Source organism: Ambystoma mexicanum, chromosome 12 (genome assembly GCF_040938575.1).
Source record: "Ambystoma mexicanum isolate Mex_15411 chromosome 12, UKY_AmexF1_1, whole genome shotgun sequence".
Classification (NCBI taxonomy): Eukaryota; Metazoa; Chordata; class Amphibia; order Caudata; family Ambystomatidae; genus Ambystoma; species Ambystoma mexicanum.
The window spans coordinates 886,112,573-886,135,428 of NC_090936.1; the positions used below are offsets into that span (position 1 = coordinate 886,112,573).

At 47.3% G+C, this 22,856-nt stretch overlaps 1 protein-coding gene across 4 annotated transcripts in view; it reads right to left on the reverse strand.

Moving 5' to 3' along the window:
- The window catches only part of NAP1L1 (nucleosome assembly protein 1 like 1), a 269,587-nt gene extending 247,011 nt beyond the window's left edge, over nucleotides 1-22,576 (reverse strand). For 2 of the 4 annotated variants that reach the window (XM_069629370.1, XM_069629372.1), the window contains exon 1: nucleotides 22,367-22,496. The gene's annotated coding sequence lies outside the window, so the exon portion shown is untranslated. Of the gene's footprint in view, nucleotides 1-22,366 lie in introns of all 4 variants that reach the window. The other 2 variants (XM_069629373.1, XM_069629371.1) reach the window with 2 other exon arrangements.
- Nucleotides 22,577-22,856: the final 280 nt, after the last annotated feature.

Here is a 22,856-nt window from a genome sequence, read left to right on the forward strand (position 1 = left end):
GGGGACGCTGTCCGAAAAGAACTATTCCGACGAGTAGTAAGCACCGATGCAGAGGTGGCGGTCCCACAGCTGAGGCGCCAACGAGTGAGATGACCTGCGTGACGTACCCCGCAATGTGACGTCTCATCGGCGCTACTGATGAGAGCCGATAAGCAGGCAACTGCAGCCCGAAATGTGAGGCCACTGCCCGATTGCTGAGGGAGTACGATTGGGGGAAACCGTGGTGACGTGGCAGAGAGCGACTACACCAACCTGATGGACTGCAGGGGTTCCCAGGAAACCCACATTGAAGCTTCGAGCTTGGCCCGAACACTGCTCCTGGCCAGCTGGTGGCTGCCATAGTTGTGGTTCTGGCACTATGGGCGGCAGGTGGGAGCAAGTGCTACGGCAGCATTACCACCCGCAAGGCACAGATGTGGCTGTAATACACTTGGGGTACCCCTGGAGTCGTATTACATAGTAATTCCGCATGGCGTGCATAAGGGTATCTAAGCCACAAACGTTATGAACCCAGCTGGAAATCTAAATATCCCATACACTTGCTAGCACAGGACAGGAAATTGGCAGAGGCTTAATCCCCAGACACAGGCGAGTATGGGAGTGTGGCAGCTTGCCCCCTCAAGACAGGAAACATTGGCCTAACGTGTCGGCACGCAATACTGCATCGAGGAGAGTGGACCTTGAGCGTGCGAGCGGCGCCCAACATTCCGGATCTTAATACCGTACTGCATTGTAGAACGAGAAATGTATCCGCATGCAGAGCTTGGGAGCAGAAACGCAGTGAATAACCCAGATCCAAAAAATGTAAATGTAAAAACAAAAAAGGTCTGCCAATTACTCTTCAGGGACACAACAGTAAATCCGTTTCTTAAGCTACAAATCGTGGTGTGAACCCCATGGTGGGCATTGGAAATCAAGTTGTGCAGTGAGCCATAACAATCTAAAGGACAAGTGTGTGGCGAACACAGTCGGCTAATACACATTATGCAGCAATGTCACCTGGGGCAAGGAAAGGGCTCCGACCATTAGAGCTCACCTGGCGGTTAACAAAAGACGGTAACTGACACGAGTTAAGCGACAGTCATTAGCGGAGAGAACAGCAGCACAACAGGACTAAGGGCACCAACAAGACTCGAGGCCCCTTGGAAATTTACACAAATACTACGGCAAATAGCACTTCACCAGCCGATCAGGGAGCTAGTGGAAGCACAGAGCCAATGGGAACCCACGATCACCAGTTGATGTTGGCAATGCAGAATGGCTTTATTTAAGTTGGACTGGCAACGATAGCTCCCTGAAGGCGAAGGTAGAAAAAGAAAGTGGGCGTATAACAGGACGAAACCAGAATAGGAGCAGTGGACAGAATAGGCCAATATGACTGCAATATTGCAGAATTGAAAACTGAAGACTTGTGGCGAATGCGAGTCCTTGAATAAAGATGGCAGCCTAACATCTGCATTGTGGGGATTCTAGAAAAGGAAGATGGAGCCAGAAACTCCTCCAAACCCTAGGAGTCCGCATCTTTTTCACCACATTTCTTAGTTGAACACACACTGCTCTGATACGCAAGCCTGGCGCCCCACAACAAAGTTATTGCTAGACTGCTCAATTACAGAGGCAGGGACCTTATTCTCAAACTATCCAGGGAGAAAGTAACAGTACTACTATTCAGAGAGAAAGTAACACTGCACTACAAATCTAGTAGTGTTCATATATACCCGGACTTCAGACGGAGGTTGTACAACCAAGTGAAAAGAGCATTGAGAGCACAATGCGTTCCATATGCTCCGATGTTCCCAGCTAAACTTAGGATACAGCATAATGGTTGTGCGTTCGAGAATCCGGCAGATGCTATGGCATATCTGGAAGTGTTAGCCCCCTACCGCCACGGGATTGCAGGAACCACCAAAGCCCTGATTGAGATTGGGAATGCATGACAAGGCAGGATGAAAAGTGAATCTAGAGCCCAAACAAACCAAAAAATAAACATGGCACAAATGGATTTTGAAACCGGGAATGAACACTGGGCACACTGAAGGAAGCGCTAACTGTTCTAGAATTATCCAGGAATACTCAGTTATGAAAGGGTTAAACCATCGAGTTGGGGTAGATTGTGAGGGGGCGCAACATGTTTTAAGTTACAAAATGCAGGCTGGCAGGGCAGAATGATCCAGGATCACACCAGAAAAGTCGGTATTTAAAAAAAGCATAATAAAGTATGGTTAAATGGTGGAGTGACTGATGGGTGAATTGATAGAAATACTGATGTTCCAAGAAACCCATGCTTCAGGTAGACAATGAAAAGTTTGCCTCTAGATGGGGCAGATTTTTTTTACCTCCTACTCACCCCAGTCCAGAGGGGTGTTGATACTAGTACATTGCCCTTTAATTCACATAGGGTACAAATAGACCCAGAAGAAAGGCATGCAAGGGTCAGGTGACTTGGCTGGGAAAAAGATTGTACTGGTAAATTCATATGGGTCCAATATAAAACAGTTTCAACAATGGGATCGATGAGAAATTAGCAAGGGAAGGTGAGATCCTCATATGGGGTGGGGACCAACATTGTTTAAGTTAACTAGAGACAGAACAAGCAACAGCCAACAGAAACCAACTAATGCTGCACAGAGGATCAAGACAATGTGTCAACTGGGGTTGATGGATGTGGAGGAACGAACAAATAGCTGAGTGCACTCAGGGCATGATGCAATGTCTCGAATTGACATGTGGCTCATCTCCAAGTGGGCGACCAGACTAAAGGGTTGCAAGATCTTACTGCACACTCTTTTGGACCATTCACCAGAAGCAACGAGTCTGCAGCTGAGGGATGTACTGAGATATTGCCCATGTGGAGAATGACAGCATTACAAGACTACTCACTGGTGATCTCCTTGCAAAAGAAAATAGAAGGGTTTTTCGAGATGAATGAGGGAACAGTACCTAAATATGCTACGATATTAGAGGATATGTGGCACAATGATTTCTACCACCACTGGGGTACTGAAAAGACAAGAAATGGGAAATAGAGGGGGAATTATGACACCTGTATGACAAAAGATAGGGCAGGGCTCTCTATTAAAGGGACCCTGATTAAATTCTGTGATCTGGTGGACTGAGAAGTGCAATATATGGCTAGGCCAGGAAACTGCTCGGAGTGGTGGTAAGGGGCACAAATTACTGGAATCATAGGGACATCAGGCCAGTTGATTATGGGTGACAGGCAATAAATGAAGAGTTCCCAGAAATATTATGGCATTATATGCCAATGTGACACTAGTACATGCAAAGAAATATAATATATTTAGCTGAAATCTCCCCATTGGTTTCCCGGCAAATATGGAAGAAATTAACACGCCAATTGAGTTGGAGGAAATTGAATAGTCCATAAACGCACTGGCTGCAGGCAAAGCCCTGTGCCCAAATGGCCTTGGCATTGAATCTTACACAGTATAGGGGAATTTTAGACCCAAAAAGAGTGAAGAGGCACTAGAGAATGGTCGGGTCCTTCCATTGTTGTCAGAGGCCGTAATCACTGCTACCAAAACCAGGATTGCCGCCAAACGATATGGCGTCTTACTGCCCTTTATCCTTAATAACTACTGATGCCAAGACACTAGCAAACAGGCTTCTCTCCATATGCAAGAATTGGTTTATCCAGATCAGGATTCATACATGAACGGCACTGAACCTTCGATGACTATTGGATCATTTCACAAGTAAATCCAGAGGCAAGGGCAGTGGCAGTCATGGATGCTGAGAAAGCCTTTGATTCAGTGTCATGGAACTTTTTGTTCGGCGTGCTTAAACGCTACAGAATGGAACTTAGATATACCAGACTGCTGTTAACAATCAACTGCTAGAGTCCACACAAATGGGACATTACAGGCATTTTGAGTTAGCCCGGGGTACCCGGCAGGTTTGTCCTTTCTCACCCCTTGTTAGTCGCACTCCCAATAGCACCCCTGACCCGAAGAATGTGCGAACGACATGCACAGAAAAACCAGAGGGGGCCCCCCTCAGATAATCTCCCTATATGCAGACAATTTCTGGAACCCCGAAGAAACCTTAAACCAGTCATGGCAGAGGATGGGAGTAGTTTACCTGTAACTTCATTCCTCTAGCGTTGATCTTTCATGGATTCACATGCTATGAATAGATTACATAACAGTACAACCAATGTGTGACAGTGTCAAAGGCAAACCAACTACTAGCATCTAATCACATACATGAGACAAACCCAGCAAGTGATCTAGCAAAAACCCCCGGAGCTGCCAGGACTACCTTACTGAAACAGGCGTTGAGGACTGCACACCCCACCTGCACATGTCGCTTCCCCACAGTAATGCCTGGTTAATGTATTTGGCACCGCCCAGGATGCTGCCTGGCAAATGTCCACCAGCAGTATCCCAGACCACAGCTCGTCAGACGCCGTGGACTGTAGAATGAGCCTTTGGCACACCCCTCAAAGGCAGCCCAGCTATAGTGTGAGAAAACGAAATTGCAGATCACACCCAACGGGAAAGTCCTTGTTTGGAAATAGACTGCCCCTTGTTGGAGGGCCCAAATGCCATAATCCACTTTCTCGACTTCCTGAAGTCAAGTGTACAATTCAGAAAACTTTATTGCCCTCTTAACGTCCAGAGAATGTGGGGCCTTTTCTGCCGGCGTGGATGCATTCGCAAAGAACGAGGGTGAGGGAAATAGAGGCAAGTTTGTGAAACGCTAAGGCACTTTTGGGAAAAGTGCAGGTTGGTAGCCAGGATAACAGATAAGGTGGGTCAGTGACCAGTGCCTGCAACTCTGACACGCGATTACCTCAGCCAGGCGCCACTAGAAAAGCCACCTTCCATGAGGAACTTCAAAGAATCAGTTGACATGGGAGGTTTCATCAAAGCCAAAACTACATGGAGGCTCCACACCAAGGAAATTTCCAAAATAGCCCTTCAGAAAATGTTCCAAACGATCACATGACAGCGGAGCAGCATGGCACCTTCTTGTGAATCTGGAAATCACTGCCAAATGCTCATTAATGATAACACCAGGCGCCCTTGTGCAAGGTGTAATAATTACACAAGAACCCGAGCCGGGGCGACCTCCAAAGGCTGTATCTCAGGATGATCTTCACACCAGGTACAGAATCTTGCCCATTTATGACCATACAAGACACTGGTAGAAGGGGCACTTGCTGCTTCCAAGATCTGTCAACACTCCCTGGATACTCAGATGACCCAACGAGTGATCAGGAGCCATGCTGCCAGGCTGAGAGACGCCAGATTGTGATGCCACACTGCTGTTGTCCTGAGACAGGAGATCTGGATCTGTTCCCAACTGAACCAGCTCTTCCACTGCCAGATGGAGATCTGAAAACCATGTCTGCCTGGGCCAGAAGAGGGCAAATCACCCTGCACCAGTACTTCCGAATACACTGGCCGGTCCTCCGAATGAGTGGAAACATATGCAAATTGGCTGGTCCACAAGAACGTGTCACCCAATGACTCTGGAGTTTGACAGCAGAGGCTCATCCAGACACTGTTTTCCCTTGTACCAAACATATTGGAGACCCCCTCCCCTCCCAATCACTGGAAGATTCTTGCCACCTGTTGCACCTTCAGCCTCCACTCGTGCAGCTGACTGGCATCCATGCTGAGTGCATCTGCTTGAACATTCAGAACACCAGGCAGATGAAGGCGACAAGGTTGATCCCTTGAGCTAGAGACCAATACCAAACGTCCTGCGACTCCTTTGACAGGAGTCTGGAAGGCGTGCCCCAGAACATTCTGGTGGTATTGTCCGTTAACACCCTCCCCACTGATCCGTGGAACAAACAACTTCAGGGCTCAGTGCACTGCTCACAACACATTGATATGCAACAGTCCACCCGAGACCATAGGCCCCTGTATCTGTGACTTGTCGAGGTGTGCCCCCATCCTATCTGGAAAGCATCTGCCACGATTGTGAATTGGTACGCCAGCTCCAGCAAGGGCATGCCCCTCACAACATTGGTTGTGCACGTCCACCACCGAAGTAAGAATTCTCAGAAATGTGCTAATTTTCCCTTCTACCTTAGAGACTCCAGCACTTTTTGCTGGAGTTTAGGACTTCCACCTGGAGAGAGACCCTCCCCCCCCCCTCTTGTATCTGTTATTTGGACTCAGTCTGACAACTCCATCGCATCTTTCTACATTGTGACACAGCACCTTCAGTGCAGCGGCACAGGGAAGCCTTTCAGATTTCCCTGCTCTTGGTAAAACTGTTTCCAATCTTGAGATTTACTCTGCATACCAAACCAGGTTTGGTCCCTTTGTTCGGGGTCTTTGGCAGAAGCCCGAATCTGCCTCCAGCGTGTCTGGCAGGGGCAGGAAGTGAGGTGCCCGAAACTGTGCTTAATCCCCTTTGTTACAGGAATGCACCCAAAGGTGATTGGCTGTCCTCTGGGGACGGCCTCCCTGCTTCGAATGAAAGAAACCTGCATAAAAGGGGAGGCTTTTGGCTTGGCAAGCAGAGTAGACTGGACAAAGGAATCTGAATAAGAACTTGGAAGAGATGCCTGCTGCAACGCCTGGACTGTTGGTTTGCCTGGTGAACCACTGCTTCTTTGCAGATGCTCCGAATTCGCCTGGACTAGAGAAGCCCTGCAAGGACGACTTCTCCCCTTGGGTTGGTGGACCAATCAACCCCAAGGTGAACTCATCTGGACATCCTCTTGGAGCTGGCTTTACTTCCACTGCAGGAACCGATTTGCCAAGGAGACCACCAGATCGAGAGCATCGCTCTTAAATCGGATCCGAACTCCAGGAAAATCCTCCGGACTTCCCATGAAGCGGGACTGGCCAAGCCTGAGCCACCTCAGAGGGCTGGACCCCAGTTGCAAGGAAAGTCCAAGAAGTCAGAACTGCAGTGGTGCCATTTGCGAGGAGCGGAAACTGCAAAGTTCCGCTGATCTGAAGTTTGCCCATTGCTGCCGCCCACCTTCCATTCGTAGTTCAGGAGTCCCCAGACATCTTCCATCTTGTCCCCACAACTGAGGCACAGGAACACAGGATCTGCAGACATACACAGGAACAAGTGCAGCTGGATCCAGATTTACACCAAACAAAGGTACTGTAAACCTAAGACCTACCTCTTGTTGTGCAGCCTTGGCAACTCAGTGTAGACTGGTCATGGTTGCCATGGCAGAGTTGCTTGCAGCTTTGCCCCTCACAAGCCTCCCAGCTTGTGGCCCTTTAGCTTACCTAGACTTTGCTGAACATTGGCTGTCCTGGTTTCCTGAGACTCTTACCTCTGACTGATTTTGCTTTTCCTCCAGGAAGGGGATCATTCATTGCATTGGAGGGTTCAAAAAGGACTTATGAATTAGTTATCCTTTGTTTTATTCCCATACCTAATCCTTTGCACCAAACTAGTGCTCTAAATGTACCAGTGATAATCAAGGTCCTAGGAGTGGTTTGAAGTATATTTTTTAAGTGTTGCATATCTTGCTCCCTTCTAAAGAAGGCTTATTCAACAGACTTAAAATAATTTAATTACAAAACCTTTAAGTGTTTATTTGAATAGCTCACAAACAGTTATAACCTTACATCTCACCATTGACCCCTCTTGAGATAAGCCTGGCGCCTCAGTCTACCAACTTGTGCAGTACATGCTAATACCAAAGGTTGTGTTAAAGGACAAGGCTGGTGCAATCTCCTACAGTGTACTGCATACAATCTTGCCTAACATCAAGATCCATGTAGGCACCTCTGCTGCGGGGGAGATCAGACCGGCATGGGAGGAGAAAGCACCCTTCAACATAAAAGCACCAAATGACACCCCACCATGGTGGACCCTTTGTCCCTCACGCAGTCTCCTGCGGGCAGGGAGACCAGGGACAGCACTGCCCCCAATAAAGTAGTGTTTGTGAGAACTGGTCTGCACTTGAGTGGAGTGGACGTCCTGGCTGAGATGGTGCTACCTAGGGTGCATGGATTAGAGCCCAACACAGCCTAGAAGAGCATACACCTGTAGAGACTGCTGCAGTCTCAGTTCATCCAACCGGACAACATGCGTGCCACTGTGCAGCCAAGATTTACCCACCTGCCAACCAATGGCCTACTTCCCACACTGAAGGGCAACCTGGACTCTGGGGAAGTTGTGCCAAATATTGCTGATACCCAGCCACAGTGAACACTACATTTCTGGCTTGCCTGTGGATACCGGGCTGGTCTTGCGCTGCAGACCAGTGAAAATACCAAAAGGCGTGAGCATGAATGCCTTCACAAAATATGCACTGAGTGTGCCTGGCCAGTGGCAGTGCCTTGGAAAGAGATGCCTGCCCAGCCGCAGATTAACCCACAGAACTACCAAGAATATTGGCAAGCATGAAAAAGGGTTTCATATTGTCATATGCAAAGCTGGAGAACATGCATGGGAGGAGAGGCCGAGACTAGAGTTGGTCTAGTGGGGGGCGAGGTTGCTGTGATAAGGGCATAGCACAGTCCTTACCAAAATGGTAAAGACATCCAAAAAATTGGAATTGCAATAACTAGGCGTCCTGCAAGGACTTCACTGGCAACATGGAGTACACTGCTGTTACTCAACCAAACAATATTCATGATTCAATCTCTAGTCACCCTGCCAAAACTCAGATCACCAACAGGTCCCAACTTTAGAGTCAGATGCTATCCTGAGAGAAGACAAGCGCGAACTTGTGTCAGAGCCACAAATACCCAGACTGGTCTGTTGCTGTTCAGCAAGAACAAAAGACTTTCTTGGGAGCTCAGTGTTCTGAGAGCGCAACATACTACACTGCAAAATTGCACTAGCATTTCAAATGTACTTTCATGCTGCCTGGAGTGCTGACCTTCAATGAACATATCCTAGGGTCTGGCATATAACAAAAGCATACTAGGATTTGCAAAAGATTTAGAAGTGTGTTTTGCGTCTGATCGAATATATGCATAAGTGTCTTAAGGTAGCATAACTGCCATGTACAACTAACTGAGCCAAACTTGTTGAAAGTGGTGGTTTTTAGGGAAGCTACACTACGGGGGTTATAGTGGTGAGAGCAGGGGCAGTTGGGGTTAAAACGTGCAATATTTAAGACAAGCAGGGAGATACAAATAATTGATTAGAAGCATGAGACATTGACTTACCATTTCAATATACTTAGCATGGTAAGTGGCACGAGTTGGAACATGGAATGGGTAACCCTGAAATTAGCTTATGTTTGGACACCACAGGGTTGGTATCGTATTCCCACAAGAAACGCACTCTACTGAAGAAATTCCTAGTTTTCCTGCACATGGGGAGAATACATTTTACAAAATGCAGTCGAGAAAATGTTCAAATCTGATGCTACATGATAGCATATAGCAGAACTAAGGGTGAAATCCTATTTGTGACTACATATTGTCCTAATCGACTATTGTCAGTTCTACACCTTACCATTGGTGCCAAGGGCATGGAGGCTTTAATATACTAAGTACTAAACAAATGCAGAGGCAAGCAATCAAAGGGATTGGCCAGGGCCGCTCTGATCCTACGACAGCATGGACGGCAAGCATTACACCAGGGCACACTGAACATACAGACTATCCCTCTGTACACAACTTGACCTCCAGGATAGGCTCCACCCTCAGTGGCATCTGGTAGAGATTCTCCAGAAAGCCTACTCTATTCTGCCAACGCTCATAGCCACAAACCCTACATTTGTTTACACCACTAGAGCTGCATGACTTCTCATCCAAAATACTAAATATTGGAACACAAACCGGTTAGAGGCAAGGACAAGGTAGCAACCTTTTAATGTTCACATTAAGGGGCGGGGGGTCTACTATACAAACCCTGAAGCAAGGGTGTGCACCAATGAGGCAATGTCCAAAACCATCACCATAGAGAAGGAAAGCCACCAGGATATCCTTATTCCCATTGCTCTTCACAATTATTGAACCAATAGCATATATGGAGACTTAAAGGGAACCCAAAACCATGCAGAATATTGCCTCAACTATAATCATTGCTCTTCTACCACCACACCATGGACTGCCCCACCCCTCATCTCGACTTCCTCTCACCTTAGCTGATCAATTGTCCTGTAAAAATTGAAATTTAGCCATGCCTAGTGGCTGCTTGGTGTCCTCATCTGTGTGCACTACCCTATCTCCCTCCCAGTGTCCCCCACCCCCATGTGCATCAGTGCCTCTGACTGGTAAGTGTCCTACCCACCACTGTAGCCAACTATGTTGCTCTCTCCTATCGTCTCAACTGTTTCACCACCTCCTATCCTCCATCATTAAATATGCCTGGAAGAAACTTAAGGACATATTGGGCTCCAAACCATCATATTGCAGACACCCATGTCACAGCTTAACATCCTTTTCATTGTGAACGCACCTGACCTATGGACTCGCTACATGGTTGGCTTTCTCTCCCATCGCCTCTTCTCCCATTAATGGTGGTACTCACTGGGAGGTTCTCCTTGACCTCTTCGCCATCTCCAGTCATGAATGTCCATTTCAATGGAATCATGGTTGTGTCCTCAAGCAAACTGATAGGCTCCTCCCTTGTCTCTCTAACCTCACCTCTCCCTCCGGCCAGGATCCCTTGCCTTCTGTGCCTACTTGCTCTGCACAGGCCCTCCTTCTCCACTGTGCCCTCTACAGAGGTGCCCCTGCTGTACTGTCCTGGCTCCATCCTCCACTATCCCTCTGGCCCTCTTGCCACACTTGGGGACTAGATCCCCATCCCCCCACACCTGAGGAAGACCTTCAAAGGCGGCAATCTGCGCCACATTGCCACACTTGCTCCACTGTCAAACACTCATTGACCTCTGCAATCACCTCGAACTCATTAACATGCTCGCTATCAAGGAGACATGGTTCAAGTCCGATCTATGAAAGCCGCGCCAATATATGAAAGCTTTGTCAAAACAGGTTCATCCTGTTCCTCTAAAACCATCAAGGACCACATGGACACCCTCGCTCTGGCCCTTGCCGATTTTTGCAACCACTCCTTTGCCTCGGGATCCTTCCCCCCTCCCCTCTGAAGCACTTGTCCGAAACCCACAGCTGATCCTTGTCCAGCTAACTATCACCCAATTTCCATTACTCCCTTTCTGGGCAAACTCCTGGAAAAGTTGTCCATCTCAGCTTAACCTTCATCCAAATTCTGTTGTCTCCCTGACCACCAGTCTGGCTTCAGAGCTGCAGAAGCATGGAAACTGCTCTCCTGAACATCCGTGAAGATATGCTCTCCAACCTTACTCTAACATTCCCTATGTCCGCATCGATCTTGATCTCTCCGCTTTCGACACGGTCAACCAAACCATCCTGCTCAACCGTCTCCATGAAAACATGGAGATCACTGATCAGGCTCTGGCCTGGCTGACTCCTCTCAGATCGACCCTCCAGGTCCAACTTGGGTCCTTCCTTTCATCCATCTTCCTTTCTACCTGTGGTGCTCCAGGGGTCTAACTTCCAACCAATACCTGGCAACTCTCGCCCACTGCATTGCCACTTTCTGCTCAAATTTCCAGTGCTAGGCTGACATGCAGCTCATTTTCAGGCTGCCCTCTGCCACCTCTCATCTGATGAGCTGCCATTCAAGGTTGGTGTGCCGCCAATGATCTGCCAGCAAGACGGAGATCCTCCTCATCAGCACACCTTCACCATCCTTTCCCCTCACTCTGGCCGCCTCTTGGCCCTCTTCCTAACCCCACCTGCGAGGCTAACAACCTCGGGGTCATCTTTGACCCCCTTTCCTTCTCTGCCCACATCAGAGGTCTCTAAGTCAAATTTACTACTGCACCTCCTTAGAGGTACTCTGCCTTTCCTCTCCTTCCCCCAGAGGCTTATGGTATCCCAAGCTCTGGTTCTCTCTAGCTTGGACTATTGTAACAGCCTCTTTCTACATCTACCTGCCTCTCCGCCCTCTGCAACTAATCCAGAACAGGACTGCGAGACTTGTCCCTGGCCTCAAGCCCTGGGATCGTATCTCTCCAGCTCTGAAATCTCCATTGGCTCCCAGTGGATGCAAGGATTAAATTCAAAATCCTCTGCATTGTCCACAAGGCTTTCTGGGGCATAGGTCCAAAATATCTTTCAGCTATCCCTCCACAAATACCTCTCCTCGAGCTCTTCGCTCCTCTACCTCCAACTCCCTCAGGGTCAATCGTTTTTCAAAGAAACAAGCTGGGGGTAGATCTGTCTTCGGCTGGGGCCTCCCTCTGGAACAGCCTCCCTTGCCACTCTAAAACTTAAGACCATCTTGGTTCCGCAAGCACCTCAAGACCTTCCTCTTTTGTTCTGCCTTCGCTCCCCCGCTGATCTGTTCTCTTGGCACTGTGCACCTGGCCACCCCTGTCCTCCAGGCCCAGGTACCCTTTCACCCTGCCACCCTGCTGCACTGCCTCTGGGCCACCCCATTGCACTGGTGTCTGCATCCAACCATACAGCCCCCCCGTTCCTGCCCTTATCAGACCTACCTCGTCTGCTGCCTTAAACCTAGCACTTGCAGGCTGCACTACCACGGTTTGCTGCCTTTATTATTTGTTAAATATCTGTTTCTCCTCTGCTTCGCACTTTCCACTTCTCCCCCCTTTCATGCACTTACACGTTCTCAATGTCACTGGGCCTTGTAAGATGGCCATTTTGTTCTCCCCTGTTCCCCTCCCTTGCTGCGCTCTGAAACACTTGTGTACGAGCGCAATAGAAATAAAATATCAATAACCCACATGGAACGCCAGAATGTCAATTTAGAGACTGCAAAACTAGAATCAAGATCAGTCAAGAAGACAGTATATATAACAGGTGTGTTGATAATGTAAGGGAATTGATGTGATTAAAATTGAAACAGCTTGGCACATCTTGATGTCAAAGGTTAAGTTTATTCCATTTCATGCAATGACAATTTAGTTCCGTCCTTTGAAGCAGGCCATCAAAGCATAGCAATGCATACATTTATACTGAATAGATGCTTAGCTCCATTAGTGAGCAAGGTGAATAGCAATGTTTGGTAGATGGAGAAACAGTAACTACCTGTTATCTTGGATGCAGTGGTACTCTTGTGCTAAATGTGTTTTGAATGTCTGGCTGGAGTTTATAGCTCAAGTGTGGTCAGGCCTTTAAGCCTTTCACCAATCCTTGTGTGCCAAGGTGTGCTGAAACCATGTTCTAGGGGTGGGGGGGGGGGGGGGAGCATATGCCTCTACTTCACCACCATACACCACTCAGAAGTGGTGTCAATATGAGGTGCAGAATACACCCAAAACATGGAACAGGGAACAAGGAAAAGCTCCCCTCAGCCTCTCGATCTAACCCAGTGGCCGCATCTATCTGATCCAATAGGGTGGCCCAGCAGGCGGAAGCCGGCACCCTCCCCAAAGGCACCTCACACAAGCTGCCTGTCCTGGCCCCACTGTGCATTGTTATCTACCCCTGGAGGAGTCTCCGCATTAGGTGCGCTGCAGGAGCAGCACACCTAGACCATCAGGAGCCACAATCTGCGTTACCACACAGAGGTAAGCATGTCCGGGCTGGTGCGCCATCCCAATTCACTTGACGCACTATTGTGTTAATGTTACAGTGACATTACGTTGAAGTTCTCCCTGCGCACTACATCGGTGCATTTCCCCTGCCGTGCTTAGGAAGGCACCACGAAGTTCATTGCAGCTACCACATTCTAAGATGCCGCCGCCAACCTAGTCGTGCTCATTGCCCTGCTCCCCTCTGCCTCCTGATCCAATAGGGTGGACCGGCAGGCGGAAGCTGGCACCCTTCCCAAGGCACCTGGCCGGGGCCTGTCCAGGGGCGGCCAGACGCCACTCCCTGCCCTTTTTGTCATGGAGGAACGCCAGTGAACTTCACCCCCAGGCACCGCAGCACTCACAAGGACACATGGTATGCTGCCACCGACTACGATCCACCCACCAGATCACACAACATACCTTACAATTGGACTAACGCCTAACGCTTCTCTTAACCAACTCCATGCCGCGCTCAGAGCGTCACATATCAGCCTGCTCACGTAGTTATGCAAGCTCTCCTGTCTTGACTTTACCTGATGCTAATTTGCCAACCCCTCAAGAAATGCTGCTGTTAGCTAAACACTCCATTCTATTTTTTCATTGAATCACATTCACCACATCCTCAGCCATTGAAATAATGCAGTTAAGATTGCTAAGTGATACTGCAACGCTGCATTCAAGTCACTATTTTTTACTGTACCATAACTTGTAATACAGTTGCCATATGCAATGATCCAACATAGCTCCCATTCCAGCAGCTAGCGCTATGTACGCCTCATTAAGATTACATATTTTTGTCTAGCATGCTGCTATTCTTTTCTGTATTACTTGCGAACCTTTTCTGAACGAATAGTATATTTGGCTCGTCATGTCTGTGTTACTGTCCTTAATACACATTGAGTACTGCCTGAACTTGACATTATGCGCAGAGATCCTTACCAGTGCCCTCTGCAACTCCTTAGCACACTGTCTTGACTACATGTTCTGACCTGACTGAAGAGATGTGCCTTCAGTGTACTGCACTGACCTACTGCTCTATTTCACACCATATTGAAATGTAACTGCTGGGTGCTATACAAGCTGTGTTCTACTGCTTGTACTACAGTGTCATGCACTCGTGCCATCATTGCTGCCCTTCCAAACTTACATGACATAATTATTCCTGCTAGCACCATATTGTAATCCACTAGCACCATATTGTAATCCACTGTGTCCCATACCATCTACATGCCTTGCACTCCCCTGCTCACTTGCTGGCACTCTAGTCATGTGCGCCCAACTGATGCTCGTTATCTTTCGTAGCTGAACGCCAATGCTTTAGTTATGTATGCTTAGTGTGCCATCTGAACTGCTTACTGTATACCTTGACCAAGTCCACTATCCACAGTGTGCTGCTCGAAAAGTGGCATAACCATCTTTATATCTTCCACCACAACATGCACACTATTACCCACAACCTCTACTTTATCAGTACACCAAGTAGAACTAGTCTCCCAGGGTACTGCAACTGGCTCCCTCCCTTTGATGCACAAGCCCCACCTAACCTGACCAAAATGACAGTAACTAGCCTACCTTGCTACTCGACCAGAGTACACTCGCAAGTAACCCTTGCACCTTAAATTCTAGAACTAGACTCGCCAGACTACCTAAACTATGAACCTCTCATGAGATCACTGCCCTTGTCAAATATAACTCCCAAACATGTGAGAAGCTCAATACCAACCACGTCACTATCCTGCCTCGCTTGTACAACACCACTAAGTAGCATACTGTGTATAAACACAAGATACCGATTACGGCTATTCAGGCTATAGCTACAACAGAGGCCTACCCACTCAAAGGAGCCCTTGTAAATGCTGGGTCCCTGGTTGCCCATGCAACAGACATTTCTGACCTCATACTAGCAGAAAACAGACTTTGCCATATCTGAATCATGGCTACATGATGCGGCACAACCACTACTCTCGCTAGCTGTCCCTGATTGTTACACTATATTCAGACAGGACAGAAAATATGAGGTGGCATTGCCGTAACATCCAAAACAAGCCTTTCTCCGGGACGAGCTCCACACAAATTACGCAATCCTGCGAAGTCCTCACTATTAAACGCCCCCTAATCAACTCACAGACCCTCACTATTCACTTAATTTACAGACTTCTGGGCCCACAGGAACATTTGAGGATGACATCTACACCCCATTGTCCAACAACCTTAAACCAACCACCCAATTTACTGCTTGGTGACTTCAATCTAGGATTGAACGACCCGTCAGATAAGCATGCCTTAAGTATAGCTAATGTCCTATCAGAACTCTGCCTAACCCAAAAAATTAAGCCTACCCTAGATTGGGTAGTTGACTACAATTGTACTGCCAATATCCACCTCCATCACACGGCAATTGTGGACTGACCACTACCTCGTGTCTTTCACACTGGCTACTACTACACCACTCCCACTAGCCACACTAATCGCCCCACCATGTTTAAGGAACAAAATACAGTGGACAAAGTGATTCCTGCAATTCCCCTAACCCTTAATGCACTGACTGACAACCTGGATCCAGGCACATTGGTCAATGACAACAACTATGCAACACAATTGCCCCACTTAAACAAGTGGTTTACCCCTCAACTAAGGGACTTACGACTCCTCAAGAGGAGATGTGAAACCACTTGGAGACTTCTCCCCTCAGAGGATAAATCCAAACTAACCAAAATCTCTTCCCAATACAAGAATGAAATCCGCCTAGCTAACAGCAATCCAATGAATGCATCTCCAGCGCCAATTCCAGCATGAAGGAATTTACCATACTAAAAGAATTAGAATTTCCTATCCCCACACCCGATAGCGGCATCAAAAATAAATCATGGTGCTCAGATATTCAACAGGCACTTTCCAACCAAGTAACCACCCTCCATAACAAAATAGCCAAGAAAAAAAGCCTCCCTTAACCAGCTACCACAACAGAATAATTCAGAACTCCCCACCAGTGAAACGACTGCCCTGCCATATTCCACTTTACTAAAACCTCCATACTTGAGGTAGAAAAAGTATTTCTTTCACTCAAGTCTTCCAATTGCCATGGTGACCTACGCCCAGCTCAGATTATAGCAGCAAGAGATCTTGCCCCTTTTATCTCCAAACTCATTGCCTCATTTTCATCTGGCACCATCCCCACCAACCTGAAGCAATCCTGGGTGCTCCCTTTGTTAAGGAAGCAAGCCCTTGATCCATGAATTCCTACCAATTACCGTCCCATCACGACAGTACCCGTCCTGCTCAAAATACTTGATAAGGTGGCTTATACTCCGGCAAGCAAGACAATGAGGTTTCCGCCCCCAACATGGAACGGAAACTGCACCAACTTGAAAACTCAAGTTGATGAGCTAAGAAACTATGGAAAAACTGCTCTTCTCTTACTGCTAGACCTCTAGGCTACATTCAACCTCGAGGATCACAAGGTCTTATGTGGCCATCTGGATTCAGCTGCCATAGAGGCCATTAGATTATTGAATCATTCCTGAGCGACAGAACCATGAGGGTCTTCGACCTCTGCACGTGATAGAAATAGGGTCAGCCGCTGCCGAGTCCCCCAGGGCTCCTGTTTCTCCCCCACATTTTACAATATATTCACCAAGCCCCTGTTCGATGATCTGGACCTTCTGGGTATCACCTACACTAACTATGCAGGTGATACACCGATTCTCCTTCCACTTTCTGGGGATTACAACAAGGACTTGGCACTGGTGAATAGAGCACAACATCCAGGCATGGATGGCCACCCACGGTCTATGCCTGAATGACAAGACAGATCATCCTGGGCACCCACACCAAGAAATTAGGCCAGGAATAATCATTCAACATTGACGGGAACCTTATTAGGTGGCTAAGGAGGTAAAGACGCTGGGCTTTTACCTTGACCATGCCCTCTTTTGACAAAGTGAATCAAAGGCCTTCACCACTGCCTACACTTGTAAGCTCATTAGGTCCGGCAAACCAAACTAACTGCATGATCCTGGCCAGAGCTTCAATACTCTAGGCTAGATTGTAATACCCTCTACATGAGCGAAAAATTATTCAAAGGATACAAATCCTCCAAAATAACACCTTAAGAGCTGCACTAGGAGTGAACAGAAACTCAGCAACTAGGCACCAAAACAACTTGCTCGACGCATTATAAAATCCTAAAAACTGCATCCCAACTCACAAAGCATTAAACAATGCTGCTCCTAGCTATCTCGTGGATAGATTCCATAGAAGAACATCCACCAGACCTATGAGACTTGGCAACGCCAACCGTCTCACTATCCCCAGATTTAGGCTCACTAAGGCTGGTGGTAGTAGCTTTCCCGTGAAAGCAGCCAAACTCTGGAACTCCTTGCCACACCCTCTTAAGAGAAGATCAACCGTACTTGAAATTTAGACAACTACGTCAACTTGCCTAAATCCACAGACCTGTAGATTTTACAGCTGTTTTATCTCTATCCTGGGAACGCTTCTGCACATTCCCTCAAATTTTTCTTGACACATGTTTGCTGCATATTTGTATTTCACCTGCTTATAACCTACATAGGTTTTAGCATTTCTGTAATACAAGCCTTGCGCTTGCTTAAATTGCTGTGCCCTGATGCGCACCGGTGCACATTAGAAACAACAAAACAAACTAACAAACGCCAACCTGGCATAATGTACTGGCACGTAGCAAGCTACCTCCAGTTTTAAGGACTCTGCACCTAGTCATACATTTCAGAAATGCAGGCTCAACTTGAGAAAACGTAATTGAATCCTGGGGAGCTTACGTGAATTGCAACAATTCTTAGCATAGGTGGGAAGGTTAAAATAGGAGCCAAACGTAGTGCAAAAACTTTGCTCGCTACATCTCTTCCCAGTCTTGGATTTAGCATTTAACTCTGGTTGTGCAAGTATTTAATATGGTGTAGAGCGCTCATCAGCTTAGATTGATCTGCTGGTGTCTATGCTATAGCTCTTCTCATGCCACTCGTGTAGCTATTTTGTTAGGTGCTACCTTCTAGTTGCTGCTACAAGGCATTTTGTAAAATTGATTAGCAGAGTTTACTAAACAAAATCGTCTTGATTACAACAGGAAATATCGCAACACCACAGTAGTTTTGCATACTGCTGAAATAAGACAGTGAGGAGTCAGGTCTTGCAACATCTTTAAAATTCAACTAGACCTGCAGGTTGGGCAACTTAGTTTACCTATTGACCCAAGAGAAATGCACTTGCAACGGATAACAAATTTAAATGCAAGTTCTGTAAAAGGGTGCTTGTCACAACAAACTCACTTTAATTTTTACAATGCTGCCACACAGAGGCCAGCCATGCACAGAAACGTTGACATTTACTGCAAACAGTCAATGTTAAATAAAGGTTTCAAACATTCCTTGCAGATGGTACTCGCCCCTTCAAATCTCCTCTGCTATGCAAGTGCATGAAAAGACTTTGCAAGCCTGGGATGAGTCTAAAATGAAAAATGTTACCTGCACGAATGGACAGAAATCAATACAATAAAAATGGCCACATGTCTCCTGCAGGTGTTGTATATAATTTCAAGCAAGGCGACCTCTGGGGCTAATAAAGTTTATGTCAGTGCAGAAGATCTGTAAGTGTACAGACTGGATGGAACTACTGATCACTACTTTGCATAAACATCTAGTTAGCTTTGTGTATTATGTAAGACGAATGCTAAGCAGAGTGGATGGCATAGCAAGCAGAACTGGGCAAACTATGGAATATTGTAGTTTGTGGTCATCTCACTTTCACAGTAGCTGGTCTAAAGCAACAAGGTGGTAATATAGAATGTCAAGAGATTGGCATTGCTCAGGGTTGAGAACCAATTGCACAAATGTATGCAACTTGCAAGTTACAGAACTAGGTTTGCCATCAAAAGCATTTGATTGTGTTATCATGTACGTTTTCAAAAGGGTTCACTCGTCAATATGATGCATCTTCCCCAACAAAATGAGATAGTCTAAAATGAGATTTAGATACACTAACCTAAACTAAACTGTCCAGAGTTTAAAATTTGACACGGCATACAGAAGAGGGGCACAACATGCATCCTGTTGGCCAAATGCTGCCCCAAGTCACATGTATTTTGATTGATTGCCTAGTCTGAGTCAGTAAATCGCTTGTTCGATCATGACAGGTGTCCGAAGACTTTGCGGTCCTGTTTGTCTTTGCATCATGATACAAGTAATTCCATTTAAAAACATGATTTAAGCCCCATAATAGCATCCTTTAAAACTTTAGCTCCCAATTCAAGCACAATGCCCCTGCCACATGCTCATTCCCATGGCTAGTCCGGCCCACTGTAGGGGACTTCATCCAGCACTAGTTGTGCACCCATGGTGTAGTATACATCGGAGTCCAACAAGAACAGCACAGGGCAGATATCTGAATACCTCTACAGTCAACTTGATTACCTTATGACTGCAACACCACTAAATAGTGGCACTTGCACCATTACATCTAGGCATGGTGGTAGTAGTTTTAAGTGCATCTTTACCCAAAGATGCACGTGTATACTCACGAAGTTATCAGACTTCCACATGCACCAACATCCAGTTTGCCCTGTGATGCGGTGTAATGTTAGGAAAGAATGGGGTTAAAGGGCACTTGAAAGGGAGGGTTGCCAGTGGGTGGAAAGTACAGCAGTGTTGCCAGGCGATGCCCCTCACAGTGGCAAATGCCAACTTTCACACTGACAAAAGGGATAGGGTAAAATTACAAAGGAAGTGAAGTAGCAAAGGAAAGATTCCCATTTGGGCTGTAGGGCCACAACTAGTCCCTTTGATCATGTCACCCGGAGGGCTTTGCCTAAGGATTAGGCTCAGACTGGCTTCTAGGGCAATATGTCCATGGCAAAAAATGCAAAATGCGTGTGTGCCAGTTTTATGGGTCAAAGTGGGGCACTTTTGGCCAATTTGATCAGTTACTTCACTATGCAGCTAGTAGTTTTGACCAGTGTTGCTGAATAAATATTCCTTAAAATGTGTATCACAAAGCCCCCCCCCCCCCCCCCCCCGCCCTTGGGTACTATTCAAACAGCGTCACATGTAAAGAATCCCCATTTGCAACTGTGGGCAACTTTTTTGTTGGAGCCCAAGACAATTTTATGCCCCAGCCCGAACATGCTCGCCCCAAAATTATCAGGGGCAGTGGGCATACAGGAACAGTGCCCCCCCCATAAACAACCTGCTCCGCACGTAGCGTGTGGATTCCCTTTTGACACCCTGCAGTGAGAAAAGAAAAGGGTAACGATCAGCAACTAAGGAATGAAGTCGTGACGCATGGGGCACGGGTTAGACTGCCCACAACACACGGCGACAGTACAAATAGGCATGACAGGTCCCATTTTCACGGACCTCAGAATATGACGGGTAGCTGGCGTAGGAAAGGCATAATTCTTCCGGACGGAAACTGATGTGCACAAAAGCACAGTAATGATTTTCTTTAACAAATGTATAAAGCCTTCGACCTGAACGCCATAATTCTGATTCCTGTGTAAATAACTATTGTCAGCCGATTGCCTTAGAATGCTCCACCCCTTAAGCTTTGAATAAACTACTTATACAAGTAAACTGTTTTCAAAACTCCCAAGCAGGCGCTCTGCGTTAAAACTACTTCAATGATGACCATCTACTGCCCTATGCCCTGCTTTTCACAAAAAAAGCAAAGTGCTTGTTTAACTTCCTGGCAGCTGAACCATCACCAAAAAGCATATGTAGGACCAAGAATCTGCCCATAGGAGGTGTGTAGCGGAAAGCAAAACTGAATTAAGTTACCCGATAAATTAGTGAAAGATAGTCAGGCTGCGAAATGTTACACGTGTCAATGACTGTTGCCAAAATCGCTGTCACATACAAAGCAACACTGCTATTATCGCGAGCATGTCTACCAAGACCACAAGTCATAACAGTAAAGCAAGCCCGGCCATCACCTGATAACCCTTCACGGGTACCAATGGCATCATGAAAGGTCATATCGCAATGCGCACTTCCAGGCCATTGAATATATTCCTTAAAAAAATTAAGGACACATGAAAATGTTGTAACAGCCTGGGTGTGCAGAAACGCACCAACCTTACCAAACATTAACTACCGTCATGTGGATCATGGTGTAGCCTATAAAAGTAATATGAAAAGATTTTGAATGCAAAATAAATGAAGTCGGACGAAGCGGGGACGTGCTCCTAAAACGCGTGTCTGCAAGTGAGAGCTGTAACTCGAGGGTAGATAGTAGCCTGCAAGTACACCCTCCGCCTCCTGTAGAGGCTGCACGGGACCTAGCTGAGTTCCTACTCCGACCACGTGTGGCTGCGACCCCACTGTTCAAGAGGCTGACTGCAGGGGCGAAAGGGGCACGATCTCGAACGAGGAGCGTAAAAAGGAGCCACAACAATCCATCACGCACCCAGGTACCACTCATTGCACTGTCACGCCAGCGTGACTTCCCATTTAACATGGGAGTGTCACCCCCATAGCAGATTAAAGCCCACTCTCAAGAAGCAAAGGGCAACTGACAGCTCTGCTCATAAACCGACCACACCAGCATCCCGCCCCTAGGGCCTCCTTGTGTCCTGGGCGGCATGTAGCTGGGCAGGTCTACACGAGTGGCATCCAGATTTCTGGCCAGAAGCAACAGTCACTCTTTAGTCGTCAGTTCCCCCACCATCCCCGTATGGAACGCACGCAACCATCTGTCGAGCCCCGCCAGGCCCAGGAGCTCGCCACCCGTCGCCCAGAATGTCAGCCCTACCTAACAGTTCTGAGTCACGTGAAGCCAACGAAGCGCAACCCTATCGGCGCAACAACCCGCAGTTTGCTAGCTTTTCCTCCTTACCGGGTTGGTACTGAGGACGGGAGCCGGGCGAGCTGCGCAGTGACTCAGGGCAGCAGCGCGCGAGAGAGAGACAAGAGGAGGCGCCCCTCGGATGGCGGCAAAAAAAGAACGGACGTCCCGCCGATCACGCTCATATACAATGGCGTCATCACGTACCACCCCGCCTCCTCCAGCCGTCTCCGAGGCAACGCGCTCGCGCCCGCTGGTGAAGCTGCGGACCGCGCGTCTGCCTCTGGCCGGCAATGTGTTCGTTTACCTCCTCCCAGTTGCTCCGACCAACAGTCGTTGAAAGAACACGAGGTGCAAAACAGCAAACTGGCACTCCCTGCAGACTGACTTATGGAAGTTATGACTGTATTTTTATAAAAATGTATTGTTGGATTTCAAACGAAACCTTACACAAATAGAAGTTAATAGACACTATGTAAAAAATAAAGACATATAGAAATACAATAACATGTCACTATCCGTAATACCACAGTATACACTA